Below are 10,241 nucleotides of genomic sequence, written 5' to 3' on the forward strand. Positions count from 1 at the left end.
CAAGATCACGGGGGTCCCCAGCGGCGGGACTCCCGCGATCAGGCATCTTATCCCCTATCCTTTGGATAGGGGATAAGATGTCTAAGCACCGGAGAACCCCTTTAAGGGGTATTCTGGATGCTAAAAATGTTTATATGTTGCTGGAGCCACCTCTAAGCGGGCCCTCATTGCCAAGACAAGTCCGTCTTGGAAGTAGCAGCCAGAGCATAGGGGACCAGAAGACTTTATTAGAGGCACCATGAGAGCCTGGAGGTAAGTAAAGGTTTATATTTTTTCTATAATGAAGAATAGGCATTGAAATACTTTTTCCTTCACTGTACAAGTTCTAACTCTAGATGTCAGCAAAGTAGACAACACACAGTATTCACATATGTGCAGTATATGGAAAAATCCATAGAAAATCACAGTGCAGCATAAAGGCAATGACACACTGGCAGAAACAGGTTTTCCAAAGCAACCAATGACAGCTCATCTTTCAAAATGAAAGAGACAGTTTCTGCCAAGACTGCAAACATGCACCAACAATACTGGGATACTGCGCCCAATTATCAGTAGCTCTAGAAGTTGGCATTCACCATGCAAAGGTATGCGGTGATTATTGATCCAGCAAAACCCTGCTGGAGGGCAACTCTGACCCATAGGTCCAGCACTGTTCCCCATTTCAGACATTGGGACAACAAATGGAACATCGTATTTAAAAGATCCAGCTTGTTGCATCTGGTAATTCCAGATGTTTATATCTTGTATTTTAGACATTCTTATTTTATTACAGATATACAATTGTCATTTTCAAATAATTAAAAATAAATGATGTTTTTTGTTTTTATCATATCATGTACATTACAGGACAAACACTTTTGTATTCAAAGATATTTACATGTATGTGACAATTGTAGTGTAAATGTCAATCTTCATGGTGACGGTGATGGTGACAATCTGTCATCCTTCATTGGTAGTTGTAACTTCAACTGTAAAAGCATAAAAATATAGACATGGTTCATGGAGGACCTTAGATGAGACAGTATGCCAACCAGAAGGTTTGTGTCCTTGTGCTGACCCCTGTATAAAGTGCATTATGCTAGGAGCCACTGGTCCCCTCTGTGACCTGGTCACCTGTATAGATACTAGGCTCATTGGGCTTCCTCTTGAGGGAGCAATGAAGCAGAAGATCCCCTAGCCTCTCAGACAGAAAGAGCCCTTCCCAGCTCACTACATCTGAATAGGGGAAGGAGGGACAGTGTGTGTTTATTTTACAGGGATTCTTTCATTGTTTTGATTTATGGCCTTAGGCCACAAGACTAATTGAGGAGTGGTCAGGAAGATACACCTGCAAAGTGGGAGCAGAAATGCCATAGTGACTGATTTGTACTGTGCACACTTGTATGTGTATAGCATCATGCTTACACAATTGTGTAATACAGTGTAACAGACCCTCACCGACTGGTCTAATCCATATGGAAATGCCTTCGGTCTAGCATCGCGCTGTGCTTATTAGTCTTTCTTACAGTAGAAATGCCTTATGTAAATTACTTTAGACATGACTGATAACTCCTTAGCTGCCAACTCTTCTGTAATGCAGACCATCTGAACACAAGGAGTTAAATGATATCTTGGTGTCAGAGGTCACAGGCTAATAAAGGAAGGTGTTTTTCCACTGAATACCACACATTAAAGTTCCTTTTTTTGCAACTATGCTGAAACCTAGTCACCTGTGTGGCAGGTCCATACCAAGAACTGTCATCACCTCTTCTAATGCAGGCCTGCTCCAGCCAGCCATTGACTGCTAACACAAGCGGCTTTCAGCACTTAGATGGGCCAATTCCCAGCTCATCGTCTCCTCCAGCTTTTAACTTCAGCACCTGGGCACTGACTTCAAATAGATACAATTTGCATAAAGGAATGGAGTAGAGGAACACACAAACAGTGAACAGGCTGATGGAAACATGTCTGTCAATGTGTCATTGTCATTGTGAGAAACTGGCCTTCTTGTTCCTGTCTAGGATACCAATCTGTCAGTGGCATGTTAGAAGAAGGACTCTGGGAAACAGCAATCTGGCCATGGGGACCCCCATTTCCAATAGATGGGTCTCTCCCATGAAAAGCATTATTTATTTATTGACATATTGTAATGGTGTCCATGAAAGTGAAGCAGGGAAGTCTAAGTCCTGAGTAATGATAGCTTGGGTCATGGTAATGAGAATGAGATTCTATGCAGGTAGGGTTCCATTCCCTACAAGAGCATCAAAGGTTCACATGTTCTCCATGCCACCCAGAGAGCAGGTTGATGTTACAAAAAGACATAGGTAGGTAGGTTAATGTTGTGCACATTAAATCACTGATGTTAAGCAGGTGAAATATATAAAATAGTGATCCCTACAAATATATTTTAGACTTTTATTCAGTGACTGGACTCCACCAAGAGTCCGCAATGGCTGATGTCAGGGAAAAGAAAAGCATGTTTAAGTTTTGGCAACTTTCTCCCGGTCTTAAACAACATTGAAATGGTTTTCTATTTGCAAATGTCCTTTGTGCATTGTAACCTAAAGACTTTTTATATGGGACAAAAACAAATATCAACATTTACAATTCACAAGCATTTCAAAATATATAGTTTTTTAACCTATATCCATGGCCGCTAGGGGTCCTCGTACCAGCTTGGATACTGGCTACGCAAGCCGCTGAGGGCGAAATTCAGCGCGGCGGCACAAGCAGAAAAGCTGAGCTGCATGCAAAAGTGGGTGGGTATGCAGCTTTAACTAATTCTTCATGGTTTATTCCCATTTAAAGGTGTTATCTCCTATCTATAGGACAGGCAATGTTAGGCAGCCCTAAGATGTTTTAGGGGAAAATGTAGTTTAAAACCAAGTTGAACAACCTTTAAGGGGTTGCCCCCTCTCGGGGATAAGCCCTTACTAGATACCCTCCCCTAAAAATCAACTTTTATTGAGTTTATATAAAATCTTATAACCCCTTCACACGTTTTAAAATTATCAGCGATGCAGTACTGTGCTTCCGTGGGGGTATTGTATTGACCCCCTACTGTGTCCGGTATCACTGGAGCTATGGTACCTAGTTAGTGTAGCCTCGCAACCCTTGACAAAGCGGATTCATCCGCGAAACGTCGGGGAGGTTCTGAATGAGTTTTAACCAGCGGCAGTTTGAATCACAACAGGACTGGTAGTGTATGGTTAGGTGATGCAGACACTGTAGCACACCAATCATATACACTAACTAGGTACCATAGCTCCAGTGATACCGGACACAGTAGGGGGTCAATACAATACCCCCACTGAAGCACAGTACTGCATCGCTGATAATTTTAAAACGTGTGAAGGGGTTATAAGATTTTATATAAACTCAATAAAAGTTGATTTTTAGGGGAGGGTATCTAGTAAGGGCTTATCCCCGAGAGGGGGCAACCCCTTAAAGGTTGTTCAATATACAATTACCCTGAGACCCTCAGGGACATTTTTTTGTTTTTTCTTCATAAAACCAAGTTGTACAACAAAAATAGAGAAACATAGCTGCACATCCACCATATGTATTTGGATCTACTTGCTTCTCAGCATAATTTCAAAAACTAACAGGCTGTTAGTATACATTTTGATCAAAAAGTACAATCCCACTTGCCACGTCAAGACCACCTAGTCAAAGTGGGTCTCTAAAACTGGCGTAGCGCCGGGCGGCAACCACTGTCTCCGCGACACCATGCCCACAGGGGAAACGACCCAGTGGCCAGGCAGCCCCACTGTTGCCCAATCAAGCCCCATGCTCCGGGTCACACCACCCCACAGACAAAGCATCACAGAAACAATAGCCGCCATAAAGCACCACACCAGTGTGAACACGTGCCATGTGCTCCCTGCCAGACGGCTCGGAGAATGTAAGGAGGAAACCCATTTGCAGTCTCCTGCTAATTAAAAAAGGCTGGGCCGAATGGGTGGAGTGGAGTGCTGGCCATGGAATAGGGGAGAGACTACAATGTACAACAAAAATAGAGAAACATAGCCACACATCCACCTTTGTATTTTGATCTACTTGCTTCTCACAGGTTGTTAGTATACATTTTAAAACCAAGTTGTGGCACCTGGAAAATGCCTGGGAGGTGGTCTCCCTAGGTTCCAACTTGACTTGATTGACTGCTTCATCCTTATAAATAAAGCCAGGAGAAACCTCCCAGTTAAGCCAAGCCAGGCAGAAATAAGCCGAGAAGGCCACTTTCTTTCAGTAGCCAGACACTCACCAGTAAATTAGCTTTTGCTGGTGCTAATTTAATACCTAAATAATCCAAATACTCATCTTCTTTCAAGACTTTAACCCCCATGAGACCCTTAATATTACCTGTTACCAGTGGCATTAAAGACAATTTTTCCCAATTAATTTTGAGGCCAGAGACTTTCCCAAAACCCCTTAAATCTTCAGCTTTTTTTTTATCTTCCTAGCCAATGGTTCCAAAAAGAGGACGAATAGCTTAGGTGAAAGGGGGCACCCCTGCCTAGTACCCCGTCCAATACTCAGGTATGATGAGAGAGACCCGTTTACTGCCACCCTAGCCCTAGGATTCTTATATAACAACTTAAACCACTCTAACATCTCCCCCTCTATACCTAATTTCTTAAGAACTCTCCATAAAAATCTCCACTCCACCCTGTCAAATGCCTTCATGGCATCAAGTGACAGGGTGGAGCGGAGGGGATTAGATCCCAACTGTATGTTAACCATTGAACAGGCAAGATTACTATGTATTGAACACCCCAGAATAAACCCAGTTTGTTCTATGCCTACAATACCTAAAGGAGGGGGGGACAATCCTTTGGCTAAAAGTTTAGCCAAAATCTTAGCATCTGAGTTTTCAAGAGATATTGGCCAGTAAGAATCTATTTTCATGCTATCTTTATCTTTTTTGATAATTAGAACTATTTTAGTTTCTAACATCGAGGTAGGAAGTTCCCCCCCCCCCCCTTCGAGCCTCCTCAGGTACTATGCAGAGAATAGGTAGTAAAGCTTCCTTATATTCCCTATATACCAAATAGGGTAATTCATCCAACCCCGGAGCGGAAGTAATTGAACATCCCTCTAAGGCCTTCTCCGAATCTTCCGCTGTAATTTGTTTATTAAGACTTTCCAGGCTTATCTTGTCAATAGTGGGAAGTTCAATATCCCCAAGGTATGTGTTACGCCGAGCGCTCCGGGTCCCCGCTCCTCCCCGGAGCGCTCGCTTCACTCTCCCCGCGGCAGCGCTCCGGTCACGTCCTCTGACCCGGGGCGCTGCGATTCCGCTGCCAGCCGGGATGCGATTCGCGATGCGGGTAGCGCCCGCTCGCGATGCGCACCCCGGCTCCCCTACCTGACTCGCTCTCCGTCTGTTCTGTCCCGGCGCGCGCGGCCCCGCTCCCTAGGGCGCGCGCGCGCCGGGTCTCTGCGATTTAAAGGGCCACTGCGCCGCTGATTGGCGCAGTGGTTCCAATCAGTGTGTTCACCTGTGCACTTCCCTATATCACCTCACTTCCCCTGCACTCCCTTGCCGGATCTTGTTGCACTTGTGCCTAGTGAAAGCGTTCCCTTGCCTGTTCCTAGTCCGTGTTCCTGACCTCCTGCCGTTGCCCCTGACTACGATCCTTGCCGCCTGCCCCCGACCTTCTGCTACGTCCGACCTTGCTTCTGCCTACTCCCTTGTACCGCGCCTATCTTCAGCATCTTCAGCAGCCAGAGAGGTAAGCCGTTGCTAGTGGATACGACCTGGTCACTACCGCCGCAGCAAGACCATCCCGCTTTGCGGCGGGCTCTGGTGAAAACCTGTAGTGGCTTAGAACCGGTCCACTAGCGCGGTCCTCTCCATCCCTCTCTGGCACAGAGGATCCACTCTCAGCAAGCCCGACAGATCGTGACAGTATGCCTCTATCTCCTTGTCCTCTACATCCTTCTCTGAGCTATATAGTTGTTGATAGTACTGACGAGCGATTCTCTGTAGTTCCTCCTGCGAGGATTGAATGTTACCATTTTCATCATAAATGGCCAAGATGTCACTCCTCTCCCTTTGGGCTTTAACTAAATTCACTAGTTTCCCTGGTCGAGCCCCTTCCACAAAATCCCTCTGTCCCGAAAAAAACATCTTATGTTGTGCTTTATCGAAGTGATACTCTGCCAGCTGCCTTTGCTTAATTTCTAACTCTCTAAAGTTCTTTTCCGATCTCTCTTCCTCATATTTGTCCTCAGCCTCTCTAACCTTCTCTCTCAACTCATGTTCTACCTTGCCAGATTCCTTCTTTTTCTCTGGATCTCCCTAAATAGAATCCCCCTCAATACTGCTTTAATGGTGTCCCATACTACCGGGTAAGGGGCTGAGTTTTTATTTATCTCCCAACATTCCCATATCTCTTTCACAATTTCTTCCTTACCCCCTATCAAGTTCAACCAGTGTGAATTCAGACTAAAAATCCTCTCCCTCTGATTTTCCCGGTCTCCAGTTCTAAGACCCATGACCACTGGGGTATGATCTGATATGGTACTACTTTCATATTTAATACCCTCAATATACCGCAATCCCCTATCATTTGAGATAACCGCATCTATACGCAATGCTACTTTATGAGGGGGTAGAGAAACATGAATACACCCTCCTATCAGGATTCATTAAGTGCCATGGGTCCCTCCAACCCATCTCTAAACATAATTTATAAAGGGGGGTGTAAGCCTCTCTTCCAACCCTGGTTGAGGACCTATCCTGAATGGGATTCAACACACAATTATAATCTCCTATCAAATACAGGGGGAGATGTTCCTTCCCTTTAGAGAAGGCAATTAAATCCAGTGATGGCTGGATAGAGAATGGCGGTGGGACGTAAAAAAAGGCCATTAAACCTACCCAATCAAAAAACTCAGCATGCAGAAATACATACCAACCCCATTGATCTATCTTTTTCAAAGAATCTTAACCGGGATAGCTCTATGTATGTACACAGAAACACCTGCTGAATAACTAGATGCCGAGGAGTGAAACTCCAATTGAGCCCATCTTCTGGAAAGTCTCTCCTCGGATTCACTAGTAACATGGGATTCAGCTAGGCAGACAATCCGACCTGTAAGTGGAGGTCTGCTAATGACTGATAACACCTCTGGACTTCAAGAATTCTCTCTATAATAGACTTTTTACCTCCTCCCGTCTCCTCCTCCCCACCATCAGAGGTGTTTTGTAATCCGGCATATCGTGAACCTGAGTTCTCCATTCCAGCCTTAGTGGGCGAGTTCTTATTACTTCTCGTTTTGGACCGCACTGGAGATGCCTTCACAAACTTATCAATTTTGCCTGCCCCCATAGCCCCTTTAGGGGAAACAGATCTTCGTACATTAGATTTGGGGGGCATATTTTCATCAACGTCCTTTCGCCCCTGCTAGCTGTATATTGCTGGTATCCTACCTCCAAATCCATCCTCCCCCGACATACCTCCAACGTCTTTGACTGTACTTGATAGTCCAAGCTGAAATAACTGTGGTCCTCCCCACGGTAGGAAACTCCTGGGCTCACCGTCTCTGGACTGCTGTTGTCAGAAGTGGGGGAATATCATAAATGATAAAAAGATAAATGATAAAAAGTCTTTAAACAAAGTCTGCAAACTACAAGACAATCAGATAAGTGCTAAACATTGTTAGATGATGTGCATTACAGACAGAGCTGTAGCTAGCTCTTTTTGCTCCTGAGGCGAGAACAGAAAATTGTGCACCCCCCCTCCATTTTGGCTTGGGGCACCCCTTGGAAAAAAAATTAGCAAGAGTCATTCTCTTTTTTTTCTTCCCCATCTGGCACAGGACATCATGGAACCTGCAACACAAACATATTAGTATTAGGCTCTGCTCTTTTCCAGCATTATCCTCCCCTTTTCCCTACAAATGACTCCAGCCTCCTCCAAACACAATGCTACCAGCCTTCCCACAACACACAAGGGGGGAGATTTATCAAAACCTGGGCCGTGGGAAAGTTGCCCAGTTTCCCATAGCAACCAATCAGCTTGCTTCTTTCATTTTTACAAGGCCTTTGAAAAATGAAATAAGAAATCTGATTGGTTGCTATGGGTAATTGGGCAACTTTTCCTTTGCACAGGTTTTGATAAATCTCCCCCAATGCCTCCAGCCTCCCCCCCCACAAGCACTCACAATGCCTCCTGCATTACCCCACACAGTGACAGAGGGGTGTACATGGGAGACAGGGGTATAGAGGGGTGTACATGGGTGATAGAATGGCATACAGGGGTGACAGAGGGGTGTACGGGGTAACCGGAGATATCAGAGTGACAGAGGAAGCCGGTCCACATGATTTTGCTCAGGGACCAGGGAGAATCCAGGGCTGCTCCACAGGAGAGGGAGGATACATGAGGATTGGTGCTGCAGCATCACCCATCCTGGCATTGCACACAGACTTTCCTCCCGCCTGGCCTGCACGCCTGTGACTCACAGGTGCACAGCCATGGGCAGAAAAATAAAAAATGTTAGCGCCATATTTCCCACCAGAGTGTCCTGGCACCCTTGTTGGAAATCAATGCCTCAGTCTAATGTGTGCTGGACCCCCCCTTGCGCCCCCTTGCAACAACGCACCTGAGGTGATCGCCTCACTCGCCTCATCGGAGCTACAGCCCTGATTACAGAACATGCAAGTGCAAAAAAGTACAAACTTCAAAAAACACTAAAATCTGGGAGGTAGCATTATATGTGACAAGGTCATCAAGGGTGGATTTAAAAGGGGGGCAGTTTAAGTTGCAGAAATTTCTGCAACAGTCCGTTCCATATACCTGATTGAGGGGAACTCTGAGATTAATGTTTTGCCACCAGTTGGTTTCAAAACAATTTTATTCAGATTTGAAATTTTCTTCTACTTAAAAATCTTAACACTTCCACAACTTGGAGTTGGAATAACCACGGCTGGCACCAGACTTACCCTCCAATGGGTCCTCAAAAAAGGATTAAAAAAAATGTAAATAAATTACGATTAAATTAAATAAAAATTAAATGAAAAAAAATTCTTTAATCTCTTCAGATGCTCTGCGGCAGTGATTTTAATAGCGACGGCTGTAATCTGCATGTGACTTGTACATTTTTAAATAATATTTAATATAATTTAAACAAATAATTGCTATACAACCCACTGACTGTTCACTGGGGTGTCAGATGTCACTTGGGTTGAAGTGGATGACCGGGTTAACCAATTAATGATGGCAGATGTGTTGCTGGTCAAGACACAATTGCTAGCTGATACCGGGAGCTCAGGCCTCTCGCTGTGACTCCTGCTGCCACTCGCCCCTAGTCTGCTGCAACCTCTGCCTGATGAATTTAGGCCTCTGCCACTCCTCTGTGCACGTCCTGGCACTTTTCTGTCTGACATACTTAGTGCATATATGAGGGAAGTAAAATACGCTCCACTAAGCTTAAAACAGTAGTTGTGTACAGCACCAGCAAGTGATTACTTTTGCCTGGACTTTCACAGTATCTAGGCCCTTGAGAGTTTAACAGGTACAAAATAGTACACCACTTAGATGTAGGTATGCACTTATGAGGGCAAAAAAATGCGCTACAGTACGCTTAAAAAAGTATTTGAGTACAACACCAGCCGGTGAGTACTTTTGCCTGGCCTTTCACAGTATCTAGGCCCTTAACAGATTAACAGGTACAAAATAGAACACTACTTAGATGTAGGTATGTGGTATGCACTTATCAGGGCAGAAAAATGCACTATAGTACGCTTAAAAATGTATTTGAGTAAAACACCAGCCGGTGATTACTTTTGCCTGGACTTTCATGGTACCTAGGCCCGTGAGAGTTTAACAGGTACAAAATAGTACACCACTTAGATGTAGATGTGGTATGCACTTATGAGGGCAGAAAAATGCGCTACAGTACGCTTAAAAAAGTATTTGAGTACAACACCAGCCGGTGAGTACTTTTGCCTGGCCTTTCACGGTATCTAGGCCCTTAACAGATTAACAGGTACAAAATAGTACACTACTTAGATGTAGGTATGTGGTATGCACTTATGAGAGCAGAAAAATGCACTACAGTACGCTTAAAAAAGTATTTGAGTAAAACACCAGCCAGTGATTACTTTTGCCTGGACTTTCATGATATCTAGGCCCTTGAGAGTTTAACAGGTACAAAATAATACACCACTTAGGTGTATGTATGAGGTATGCACTTATGAGGGCAGAAAATGCGCTACAGTACACTTAAAAAAGTATTTGAGTACAACACCAGCC

Source organism: Hyla sarda, chromosome 1, assembly GCF_029499605.1.
Source record: "Hyla sarda isolate aHylSar1 chromosome 1, aHylSar1.hap1, whole genome shotgun sequence".
NCBI classification, from domain to species: Eukaryota; Metazoa; Chordata; class Amphibia; order Anura; family Hylidae; genus Hyla; species Hyla sarda.